This window comes from Trichomycterus rosablanca, chromosome 14 (genome assembly GCF_030014385.1).
Source record: "Trichomycterus rosablanca isolate fTriRos1 chromosome 14, fTriRos1.hap1, whole genome shotgun sequence".
Classification (NCBI taxonomy): domain Eukaryota; kingdom Metazoa; phylum Chordata; class Actinopteri; order Siluriformes; family Trichomycteridae; genus Trichomycterus; species Trichomycterus rosablanca.
Genome location: NC_086001.1, coordinates 12,688,983 through 12,701,980, shown reverse-complemented (window position 1 = coordinate 12,701,980; position 12,998 = coordinate 12,688,983). Strand labels below are relative to the sequence as shown.

General features: G+C 42.4%; 1 long non-coding RNA gene across 2 annotated transcripts in view; it reads right to left on the bottom strand.

Annotated features, from left to right (window-relative positions):
- The window catches only part of LOC134326762 (uncharacterized), a 235,532-nt gene that overhangs the window by 37,450 nt on the left and 185,084 nt on the right, over nt 1-12,998 (bottom strand). The gene's annotated exons all lie outside the window — the stretch shown is intronic.

The following is a 12,998-nucleotide window of genomic DNA, read 5'->3' as shown; positions in this document are numbered from 1 at the left end:
CACAACCATTGCCGCTCAGGTGGTGCAGCGGTAAAAACACACGCTGCAACCAGAGCTGGATCTCGAGTATGTCGTATCGGCTTGAGGCTGAGTGGCAATATGAACAACATTTGGCTGTGGATGTGGGTCCCTCTCTGTCAGAATGGTGCAGTTACGACCTCTGCCGGCTGATTTGAGGTGCCTGCACAGAGATGAGGAAGGAGTGCTCATAGGGTGTGTCTCTCCCTATGCAACGCTAGGTGGCACAACACTCGTATATGTGTGGGTGGCAAAAATGCATACGACTTGCTGCTCATATGTCGGAGGGAATGTGGGTTAGCTTCGATCTCCTCGGTCAGGGCAGGGTTCGGCATAGGCAGAGAGGAAGCACGGTGCAAATTGGACGAGCTAATTTAATTGAGTCCATAATCAGAGTTTTGTCATTAGTATTCGAACTTGGGAGACTGAGATGTCAACTTTGGTGTGCTAGCGTGTTTATTACAGCGCCACCCAAGCGTTATTAAAAAATAAATACAAAAATAAAATATAAGTGCTTTTAAAAACCTTCAGTTAGTTTCTTTTTGCCTAAAAAATTAGACACAACCAAAATCTAGTTGAAATTGAATTGAGTCCATACAACAAGTATCACTTTATTAACATAATTTAATAAAAACATTCTGAAATAGCTACTGTGTTTTTGCATTGTTAACCGACTGCAGATCATGAAGGCACCTAAAGCCACTTTTTTGTGTACTAACAACAACTGGAACAAGTGTGAAACATAGTTTTTTTGGCAGAATGTCCAGTTCATACAGAAGGATCCGGGATATCAGCATACATTTATAGTCCCATCATTGATACACAATTCCACCCCATGTGGTCCATTTCCAATCCTGGTCTATTTTTGAACGGGCAGTTTCCATGGCAACCCAGCATCAGTTTCTGAAGTCTGGCCATAGGTTTGTTTCAGCAAGTACAAACAGAACAACATGGAACAACAACAAGGAGAAACTGACTTTTCCCAGCTGTCACTCGCATGTGTAACTGTAACACCGTGCAACAATGCATGTAAATTAGAGAGAGAGCGCAGCAGTGTGTGTGTGTGTGTGTGGGGGGGGGGGGGGGGTGGTATAACACTGTGGAGAAGAATAAATTGTGTAAAGAATAGGCATATGCTGTTGGATTAGTGTGTAGGCGACTGATTTCTTTTCACCACTCAGTCAGTCGGGAGTGTCAGCCTGTGTGTGACTTTGTTCTTATTAAATCCTCCTTGCGTTGGTTATCGATAGACCGGATTCTCACCCACACCTGTGGTTTACATTTGGCGTGGGCATCCTCGTTTTACTGGAGCGCTCTTTACGCCCTTCACTATCCATCAGAGGAAGTGAGGAAAACTTATCGATTACGTGCTTTAGTCTATCACGGGGCAAGCGAGAGCAAGCTGTGTCCACCGAGACGGTATTATGATTGCATTATTACTGAAAGATCAAAGAGAGTTTTCGGATTCACTGTGGGTCTGTCTGAAAACCTAGTGAGCTGCCTTGTTGCCCACTGCCTACCTTATAATCGACTCATAAGGCAGGTTATTTAGACGCACTGAACCAATGAGCTGAGGTGGCACAACCCGCTAGCATGCCAGCTAACATCTTCCTCTGTGTACCGAAAATGGTTAAACTATCACTGACAAGCCCGAATTTGCAAATAAATGACACTTGTACACCTTTATACAAATTAAAATCAGTGAGCATTTATTTACATTTCAAAAGCTGCTCCATTCGTCCACCATATTTGTCATTTTCAATGAGAAAAGTTGTGCCGCACTGAATGCTGGGATTGCCTTCACTGCTAAGGAAGCATCGGATTCTTCCTCGTTATTCAGTAAGATCATAGCTGCAAAATAAGGCACCTCAGTAGGCAGCATTTTAAGGTATCAAAGAATTAAGACGGACTTCTTCTCGGGAGCGTGTAGGATGATGGAACATGCATCTATGTAGAGAGCTCACAGGGTTTTCAGACAGACCCTATCTGTGTTTAAGCAGACTGAAAGGACCCAGACCGCCCCACCTGGAGATCGAACCCAGGACCTTCTTGCTGTGAGGCGACAGTGCTACCTAGCCACCGTGAGCCACCGTGCCGTGCCGTAATAAACATCACTCACTCACTTACTTACTTTCTTAACCGCGTATCCAATTAGTGTCGCGGGGGGGCTATCCCAGCTTTTCAATGGGCACAAGGCACACAGTAACACCCTGGACGGGGTGCCAGTCCATCGCAGGGCAGACACACACACGTACACACCCATTCACCTATAGGGCAATTCAGTGTCTCCAATTAACCTGACTGCATGTTTTTGGACTGTGGGAGGAAACCGGAGCTCCCGGAGGAAACCCATGCAGACACGGGGAGAACCCAGGACCTTGAGGCAAGAGTGCTTTAGTTAATTAGTGCCTTAATAAATATCAACATAATAAAACTCATTGGTTAATTTAGAACACTGGTGGCAATTTATTGCAACTTTTGGGGCAGCACGCATCATCGAACAGTTTTAAAATAAAGGGAAATCATCAAGTTCAAGCAATTATTGCATTTCAACCAATCAGCTGTTGACTGTTGATAATGATTATTTATGATCAAAATGCTGCTAAAGGATTCTATTTGATTCAGTACAATAAAAGCATTAATCCATTCATCCTGGTAAATGAATGGTGGGTCTTCATTGGGCAAAAGGCAGAAAATACACCGGACGTGAGTCTATCACGAGTACACACACACACACACACACACACACACACACAGATCCATTTTTAGTAGCTTTAATTGACCTGCTTCATGTTTTCAGGCTTGAAGAAGGAAAACGGGGCAACCGGAGGAAACGCACATAGACACTCCACACAGAAAGAACAGAACTCAATACAAGCCAGATGATGGAAATAAACCCAGGCCTCTCTAGCTGTATGGAGGCAGCACTACCCACTCCACGACCCTGCCCACAGTGGTAAGTATAGCACTGATCAAAATCCCCTTAAAAAAAAAATTCCAAATATGTCTGCCAGGTTTCTTTGAAATGGCCAGATCAGTTCTGATAATAAACCACTCAAACGTCGAGCTGTATATTGGTCAGAGCGTAATTCTGGAGCTTGGATTTTGATTAATAGGATGGTCCTGCTGGCTCTCTGCACTGCTCTGGACCTAGTTTTGCACACGGCGCCGCAACAGCAGGACATCAACACATGCCTGCAGTAGAGGTCATTTCCAAATCATTTCTCATCTAGAAAGTGCACAGCTGGACCAAAGAGGAATGTGTTTGGGTTTTAATCAAGAAAAAATGCAGAAAAATGCTGGAATTTTAAAAGTCATCAAATCTAAGGACAGAAAAATTGTTGTCTTGACTACAATTAGTCCTCCATCTGTGCTAAATCAGAACAATTAACCCTTTAGTCAGATGGATTATTTGTCTATAATTTTAGCTATCAGCTGCCAAAAACAAGACGTCCATTGTTTGACAATTTAACCTCATAAACCTCCAAAAGTCACATTGCATTTCATTTTTATGAACTGCTTTTTTCAGGTTAAGGTCACAGTGGGTGAAAGGCAAGAATACCCTAGACAAGGCATCAATCCATTGCAAGGCTTTGGCCATCCCTACTCTTAAGACAAAGCCAATCATGTCTGTGTAGGCACCCTGATGGCTGATAGCACAGCTGAGCTTTGAACCTGGATCTCAATGATACTCAGCTAGAGTAACAGACCACTGCACCTCCTGATACACGGATCAGCCATAATTTTAAAACCACCGCCTTGTTTCTACACTCACTGTCCATTTTATCAGCTCCACTTACCATACAGAAGCACTTTGTAGTTCTACAATTACTGACTGTAGTCCATCTGTTTCTCTACATACTTTTTTAACCTGCTTTCACCCTGTTCTTCAATGGTCAGGACCACCACAGAGCAGGTATTATTTAGGTGGTGGATCATTCTCAGCACTGCAGTGACACTGACATGGTGGTGGTGTGTTAGTGTGTGTTGTGCTGGTATGAGTGGCTCAGACACAGCAGTGCTGCTGGAGTTTTTAAATACCGTGTCCACTCACTGTCCACTCTATTAGACACTCCTACCTAGTTGGTCCACCTTGTAGATGTAAAGTCAGAGACGATCGCTCATCTGTTGCTGCTGTTTGAGTTGGTCATCTTCTAGACCTTCATCAGTGGTCACAGGACGCTGCCCACAGGGCGCTGTTGGCTGGATATTTTTTGTTGGTGGACTGTTCTCAGTCCAGCAGTGACAGTGGGGCGTTTAAAAACTCCATTAGTGCTGCTGTGTCTGATCCACTCATACCAGCACAACACACACTAACACACCACCACAATGTCAGTGTCACTGCAGTGCTGAGAATGATCCACCACCTAAATAATATCTGCTCTGTGGGGGTCCTGACCATTAAAGAACAGCATGAAAGAGGGCTAACAGAGCATGTAGAGAAACAGATGGACTACAGTCAGTAATTGTAGAACTACAACGTGCTTCTATATGATAAGTGGAGCTGATAAAATGGACAGTGAGTGTAGAAACAAGGTGGTGTTAATGTTATGGCTGATCGGTGTATAACAAACTAACCAACAATTAACACTATAAGCCGGCACGCCTCATGACATGACCGCTGTCTGACCTACTTATACCTACAGATGCAAAGCACCAATCAACTGACTGCAGTCAAAACCGCCTCTTTTCAAGACTTTTCCTAGAAATGGCCATTTTCTCATCTAGCATGCCTACATTTTCAAAAGCACATTGATACAAGGTAATTCAAATCTATTTTGCTTCTATTTGTCTGATATTGCCTCCAGCCTCGCGTTCGGGTGTATTGTTCCCTGCCTTTCATGGCTGCGACTTTCTTCTCTTTTAGATGTCAGAATGATTTGCTTGTGTATATTGTATACTGTAATGATTTTCTGCTTTCCTGTTGTAGCACAGCCAAACCTGTAAGATTTTAAAATTGTTTGAAAAGTTTGAGAAGGAGATATTAAGGTCAGGCACCAGGTAGATTCATCAACCGAATTAAAATGTAAAACATCATACTGATTAAATAACAACAAAAAAAATCTATGAATGTCAACTTCATACAAGACCGGAGTCTCCAGCAGTGGAAGACGAAGATGATCCCAAAAATGAAGCAACTTGGATCATGGATGATTTTTTCAGCTTCCAGCTTCAAGTTGACATATAGGTTAGAGCGGCTGTTTTCTTAAAACCATCTACCAATATTTTAAGCCATGTCAACCAAGAAGTAGATACAGCCCAAACAAGATTATTTAAATACAGCTTATTTTACCCAAGTGTTTGAGGAGACCATTAAAAGGTTAACCCAGTAGACTGTCTCATAGTTTAAAAATAAATGAAAATGTACCACTGTATGTCACTGCATAAACTCAATATTCCAAAAGATTCATCAAGATGCTTCGATTTTGCCGCTCAGGTGGCGCAACGGTTAAGTACGCTAGTGCACCAGAGTTGGGGTTTCGAATAGATCGTATCGAATCTCAGCTCTGCCTTCCGACTGGGCTGGGTGGCAGCATGAACAACGATTGGCTGTTGTTGAGGGTTAGGGGTCAAAAGTCGGATCATAGGTCCTCATAACTGGTGCAACTGCGGCCCCTGCTGGCTGACTGATGGTGCCTGCACAGGGCTGAGGATTAATGCTGATGGGGGTGTGGCCCTCCGTACACAGTGCCCATTGGTGTATGAAGTCGACTCGTGCAGGTGAAAAATGCGGTCTGTACTGACTGTATGTGCCGGAGGGGGCGTATGTCAGTTGAGAGGCGTGCTCAGTCAGCGGTGAAGGGTCGAATCAGTATAGAGGACGCAAAAAAGTGGGAAAAAATTGTTAAATAAATAAATAAAAAAGACACTTTGATTTTTTATGTAAGTTAGAACTGGAATGGCAACATTTTGGCTAGAGAAAGTACCGATTGGCTACTAATTTTGGAAACAGTCTACCGCAGCTGCTAGTAGCTCTACAGTTAATTTTAACCTCAGGTTTTATCCATGTAGCACCATGCCTAATATCACTAATTACACAGGCGTTTTTTTTTACTGAAATGAGAGCTCGTTAGTGGAAGCAGGTGGTGTTATGCAGAACAGGATCTGATTAAACCCAGAGGCTTGTCAGAAGAACCAGGCTGCCATGTTTCATACATGTAACCGTTATAATAAGAGATAAGACTATATTAATCCCTGAAGGAATGATGCTTTTCTGCAGTACATGTGCAACATAAATACACAAAACAGCATGTAAACAGCCACATTAAAAAATAAATACAATTCTAAACACTTTACTTAACAAGGTAAAGCTGACCAAAGATACATCTATCAACACCTGGTAACAGGTAATGGAACTCAGTCCATCTTTGGAACAATTCTAATATGCAACTGAGAACTGTTAAATGAAATAATATAGATTATTCTATAAATTCATATTTAGGAAGGTACAGACGCGTTCGGCCAAAAACCAAACCTAATACAGTTGCGCCATTAAAATTAAAATAATGCGCCATTAAAATTAAACATCTATTTTGACCAGTTCTCAGCTGCACACAACTGTTTATCATATGTGCATAAAGACATAAAGAAACTACAATTGCAGAACCCTGACCTGAGTGCTCAAATTTAAGGTGTTTAGTGGGGCTAAGGTCAGGGTTCTGCAATTGTAGTTTCTTTATGTCTTTTTTGGCCAGGTTATACAGAACTCTTCTCCCTGACACTAGCCTAGGCATAGGACATTCATGTGTTTTGGGGTATAACAGCTAGCTTCAGCTATTTTGTGCTAAAATTGCTAACTGTGGCCGCTTAAGTGGCGCAGCGGTAAAAACACACCCTGGAACCAGAGCTGGGATCTCGAATACATCGTATAGAGTATCAGCTCTGCCTGCCGGCTGGGCTGAGCGGCCACACGAACGACGATTGGCCTGTTGTTCAGACAGGGGCGGGATTAAGCCGGATAGGGTCTCTCTTTCATAACTGATGCAATTACGACCTCTGCTGGATGATCGATGGCACCAGCACAGAGACGGGAAAAGAGTGCTGTCAGGGTGTGTCTCTCCGTACACAGTGCTGAGCTGCACTGCACTCGTCAAAGTGTAGGTGACGAGATGCATACGGCTGCTGCACATGTGTGTGAGGGGGCGTGGGTTAGCTTCGTTCTCCTCAATCAGAGCGGGGATCTGCATTGGTGGAGAGAAAGCATGACGCAATCGGGGAGTTGGACGCTCTAAGAGGGAGAAAAAGGGGAGAAAATGCATAAACTGTACCCTTAAATCCCTTAAAGTACTATTTATTTACAGTGGTAAATGTAACAAAGGAAAAATAGCATGTTCCACGTTTGAGGATGTAATAACAGTAGTTAAATAAAGGGACAATGAAATTGAGAGATGTTTTTAGAGGTACATTGTGTCATCGTCACTACCACAAACAAAGAAAATATCAAGAGACCCAAACGTTTCTCTGCAAACAATTCTTCACTTATGAACAAACAACAAGTAGTGAGGTGTGATTTTTTACTACGCTGCTACGTAAAAGCCTTCAGTCCCTCCTGAAATACTCAGATCACTACAGGCTGTGGTGCAGAATAATAAAACAGAGGCCTTTTCATTTCATTCTGCCTAGATTTAAACGTAAACTCTGCGTCAGAATTCTGGCCACCACAGATCTACTGCAGATCTTTTAGAAATCTACAGCAAATGCAGAGCTAATCAATTCTGTATTTTCCCCGGCCCTCCAACCTCCTCGGTTCCCCTCCTGCTGTTCTCCTCCGTTTCTGTTCATTTCTGCTCGTTTCACCAGCACACTCAGGCCTCCCCCGAGCCCAACAATCCGGCTGAAGGCTATTTTTAGCCAAGCTGGATTCTGGTTCACACCTATTGTTTTGTCTGGTTGTTTTTGCTGCGCTCTCATCCGGCTCTCTCTGCATGAGTCAGAAGTGAAAATACCCATATTTTTTTAAACCATCTCCTCCATTTCGCTTACGTTATTGCATTTCTACATTTCTTATATTGTTCCGGTTCTCCTGCTTCTACCCGAGTGTGAGACAGTAACAAGACAGAACTTTCTTCAGAGTAATCTGCAAGTCAGATCAATATATGAATACCAACTACTGCACATTTCTACAGGTCAGAAAACTAGTATAAAATAAATTGATATTTTTATCTCTGGGCTTTGTACTAAGAAAATGAACAAATAACTATATAGCAACTATACAGCCAAAATATTAGGACACCTGATCATGAACTATTTGGAGTTTCCTTTTAAAAATAGGCATTAATGTTAAGTTGCCCCTTTTTGTGGCTAAATGAGCATATATACTGTACACCGATCAGCCATAACATTAAAACCACCTCCTTGTCAGTTCCACTTACCATATAGAAGCACTTTGTAGTTCTACAATTACTGACTGTAGTCCATCTATTTCTCTGCATGCTTTGTTAACCCCCTTGCATGCTGTTCTTCAATGGTCAGGACTCTCGTAGGACCACTAGAGCAAGTATTATTTGGGTGGTGGATCATTCTCAGCACTGCAGTGACAATGACATGGTGGTGGTGTGTTAGTGTGTGTTGTGCTGGTATGAGTGGATCAGACACAAAAATGCTGATGGAGTTTTTAAACATCTCACTGTCACTGCTGGACTGAGAATAGTCCACCAACCAAAAATATCCAGCCAACAGCACTCCGTGGGCAGCGTCCTGTGACCACTGATGAAGGTCTAGAAGATGACCAACTCAAACAGCAGCAATAGATGAGCGACCGTCTCTGACTTTACATCTACAAGGTGGACCAGCTAGGTAGGAGTATCTAATAGAGTGGACAGTGAGTGGACACGGTATTTAAAAACTCCAGCAGCGTTGCTGTGTCTGATCCACTCATACCAGCACAACACACACTAACACACCACCACCATGTCAGTGTCACTGCAGTGTTGAGTGGTGGTCCTGTGGGGGTCCTGACCACTGAAGAACAGGGTGAAAGCAGGCTAAAAAGGTATGTAGAGAAACAGATGGTCAGTAACTGTAGAACTACAAAGAGCTTCTATATGGTAAGCTGGTTTTAATGTTATGGCTGATCGGTGTATAAACAGTACACAGTCTGGCTAATAGTTGTATAAAATCTTGCAAACACTCAAGCAATCTCTAAAGACAATAACAGAGGCAGTGGGATGTGAGCTATTGAGTTCAGTGACAGGTCACTAGCCACAGGATGACACCTTTTCCACGAGTCGAATTGTAAAATTTCTGCCCTGTTAGATTTGTCTTGGTCAACTATAAGTGCTACTTCCATGGAATAGGAGCGTCTAGGATCAATAACAGCTCAGCCCATTCCCACTTACTATAGAGCAGCAAATTGCCTCCGGAAACAACTTCAGCACGAGAAATTGTGCGTCAACAGCTTTATAAATTCCATGGCTGAGTAGCTGCACACAAACCTAAGATCCCAAAGACTTAGCATACAGACACTGGACTGAATCCAGGAATAATCAAATCACATTCTACTCTCTCACAGAGTAGTTTATGGTTTATGGTTTGAACTACAACTCTTCTGTACAAGATTATGCTAGTTCTACACCACACAAAGGCATTTTAGACAATATTACACTTTTAACTTTGAGGTCAACACTTACACTGAGGCCTTCCAGTGTATATATCTCCATCCATCCATCCATCCACCCACCCATCCATCCATCCACCCACCCACCCAGCCAGCCATCCATCCATTTACCATCCATCCATTTATCCATCCATCCAAAATTAAACTCTGTTTAACGTGTGTGCAGTTGACTGTCCCTTACTTAATGTCTGGTAATAGCTACCAATGAATCAAGTCACCTGGATTTAAAGGGAGTGCAGGAGCGAGACTTTTCCTCTTCAAGTAGACCAAACGAGTAACACAGAAATTTTTCTTCCATAAAGAGTATGCATGCTTCATCATGTCCCTCCCGAGTTGGTGTTGATCCGGATTAAACACTAACAATTGGAATGAACCACAGTGCATCCGGAAAGTATTCACAGCACTTCACTTTTTCCACATTTTGTTATGTTACAGCCTTATTACATAAGTATTTACAGCCTTTGCCATGACACTAAAAAGTGAGCTCAGGTGCATCTTGTTTCCACTGATCATCCTTCAGATGTTTCTACAACTTGGATTGGAGTCCACCTGTGGTAAGTTCAGTTGATTGGACATGATTTGGAAAGGCACACACCTGTTTATATAAGGTCCCATAGTAGACAGTGCATGTCAGAGCACAAACCAAGCCATGAAGTCCAAGGAATTGTCTGTAGACCTCCGAGACAGGATTGTATCGAGGCACAGATCTGGGGAAGGATACAGAAACATTTCTGCAGCATTGGAGGTCCCAATGAGAACAGTGGCCTCCATCATCCGTAAATGGAAGAAGTTTGGAACCGCCAGGACTCTTCCTAGAGCTGGACGCCCGGCCAATCTGAGCGATCTGGGTAGAAGGGCCTTAGTCAGGAAGGTGACCAAGAACCCGATGGTCACTCTGACAGAGCTCCAGCGTTGCTCTGTGGAGAGAGGACAACCTTCCAGAAGGACAAACATTTCTGCAGCACTCCACCAATCAGGCCTGTATGGTAGAGTGGCCAGACAGAAGCCACTCGTCAGTACCAATCCAACTTAAACTAGGTCTGGTGAACTTTATTATTTAATTGTTTATCATCAGATGTGTCTTTACAGTCAATTATGATTCATTCAGAACTGATTCCAAAAACTTTCAAGTTACAGATGCAGACCTGTGTTTTTGTGGCTGTATGTATACTTTAGACCAGCATAGATATACAGAACCCACAATAAACTTGCATAAGCAAGAATTCAGTCACAATTTTAGTCACTTAGGATAAAAAATCACTTGCTATGCCGTCCAGCTTAAAAATCCATCCAGTGTAAAAAGTTACACAAAGTTCTGAACAGAACGTGAGAGAAAGTGTGTCGTCGTGATTAACATCACTGCCGAGATTCGGTGACAGGCACGAGCTGAAGGTGAGGAAATGATCTCCATCTTGTACTCTCTTTAAACTGAATAGTGGTGTAAAACAAGCAGGAGATGAATTACTGGTTAGCTGGAATGACTCTGTGATGGGACTGCCAGCCTGGAATTGCTACATAACCCTGCTAGACATGCTGACATTCGGTAGACGCCGGTGCTTCACTAAATAAAATAAAATAAAATGAAATAAAATGAAATAAAATAACTCATAGTGTTCAGAACATAAATGTAATGGGTAATTTACATTCTCTTTTTATATGTGAGCATGAACTGTATGCTAGACAGGGATTTTAATGGTAAACAAACAGGCCACAGGCACATTTATTTAAGAAGAAAAAGCATATGCATGCTCATAATAATGACTGCCACCAAAACGTTCATTTACATTTGTTTTAGATGATAAATTACCCATCAGACATCTGTTTATTACTTCAAACAACCTGTACCACGTGGAACAACTGCTGTATGTGGGATTATTCCGGAAAGGATAAGTTCTAAAAAATGCATCTCCTGTAACAGTACCTACTCAGTATCTACTCACACCCTGCAGTTCACCAAACATCGATTTCTTGTAGGAGGATCAGAAACAGTTCAGCTACATAATGAACAACCTGATAAATGACCCTTTAAAATGACACAGTTCAATGGTACACTAGATCTAAATGCAAAATGCCAGTGCATGCTGGTTTCCATCCTATAGTGCCTTGGGAAAAAAAAATATGGCCCTTAACCCTTTTTTCCACATAGATGATTTAATTTGACGAGGCAGGTTTATTGTATAATCGAGCACTCAATTTCACAGTCAAGTCAGGTAAAACATAGGATAATGTATACACCAATCAGGCATAACATTGTGAGTGCATCAATGAGCCTTGGCTGTCCATGACCCTGTTACATGTTTACCACTGTTCCTTCCTTGGACCACTGCAGACCGGGAACACCCCACAACAGCTGTAGTTTTGGAGATGCTCTGACCCAGTCGTCTAGCCATCACAATTTGGTTTTTGTCAAACTCACTCAAATCCTTACACTTGTCCATTTTTCCTGCTTCTAACATCAACTTTGAGGATAAAATGTTCACTTGCTGTCGAATATATCCCACCCACTAACAGGTGCCGTGATGAAGAGATAATCAGTGTTATATACAGTATATATATACACCGAACAGCCATATCATTAAAACCACCTCCTTGTTTCTACACTCACTGTGCATTTTATCAGCTCCACTTACCATATAGAAGCACTTCGTAGTTCTACAATTACTTACTGTAGTCCAATCTTCTCTGTTTCTGTTTCACTGACATGGTGGTGGTGTGTTAGTGTGTGCTGTGCTGGTATGAGTGGATAAGACACCGCAGCGCTGCTGGAGTTTTTAAACACGTCACTGTCCATGCTGGACTGAGAATAGTCCACGAATCAAAAATATCCATCCAACAGCGCCCCGTGACGGTGACAGTCTAGAAGATGACCAACTCAAACAGCAGCAATAGATGAGCGATCGTCTCTGACTTTACATCTACAAGGTGGACCAACTAGGTAGGAGTGTCTAATAGAGTGGACAGTGAGTGGACACGGTATTTAAAACTCCAGCAGCGCTGCTGTGTCTGATCCACTCATACCAGCACAACACACACTAACACACCATCACGGTCACTGCAGTGCTGAGAATGATCCACTACCTAAATAATACCTGCTCTGTGGTGGTTCTGTGGGGGTCCTGACCATTGAAGAACAGGGTGAAAGGGGGCTAACAAAGCATGCAGAAAAATAGATGCACTACAGTCAGTAATTGTAGAACTTCAAAGTGCTTTTCTCTCTCTCTCTCTCACTATATATATATATATATATATATATATATATATATACAGTATATATTCACTGTATATTAAAGGTGTTTAAATGGTCAAACACTATATATCAAAGGTGTATTAAAAGGTCTCTGCAGGGCACTGAAGTTTCTCAACA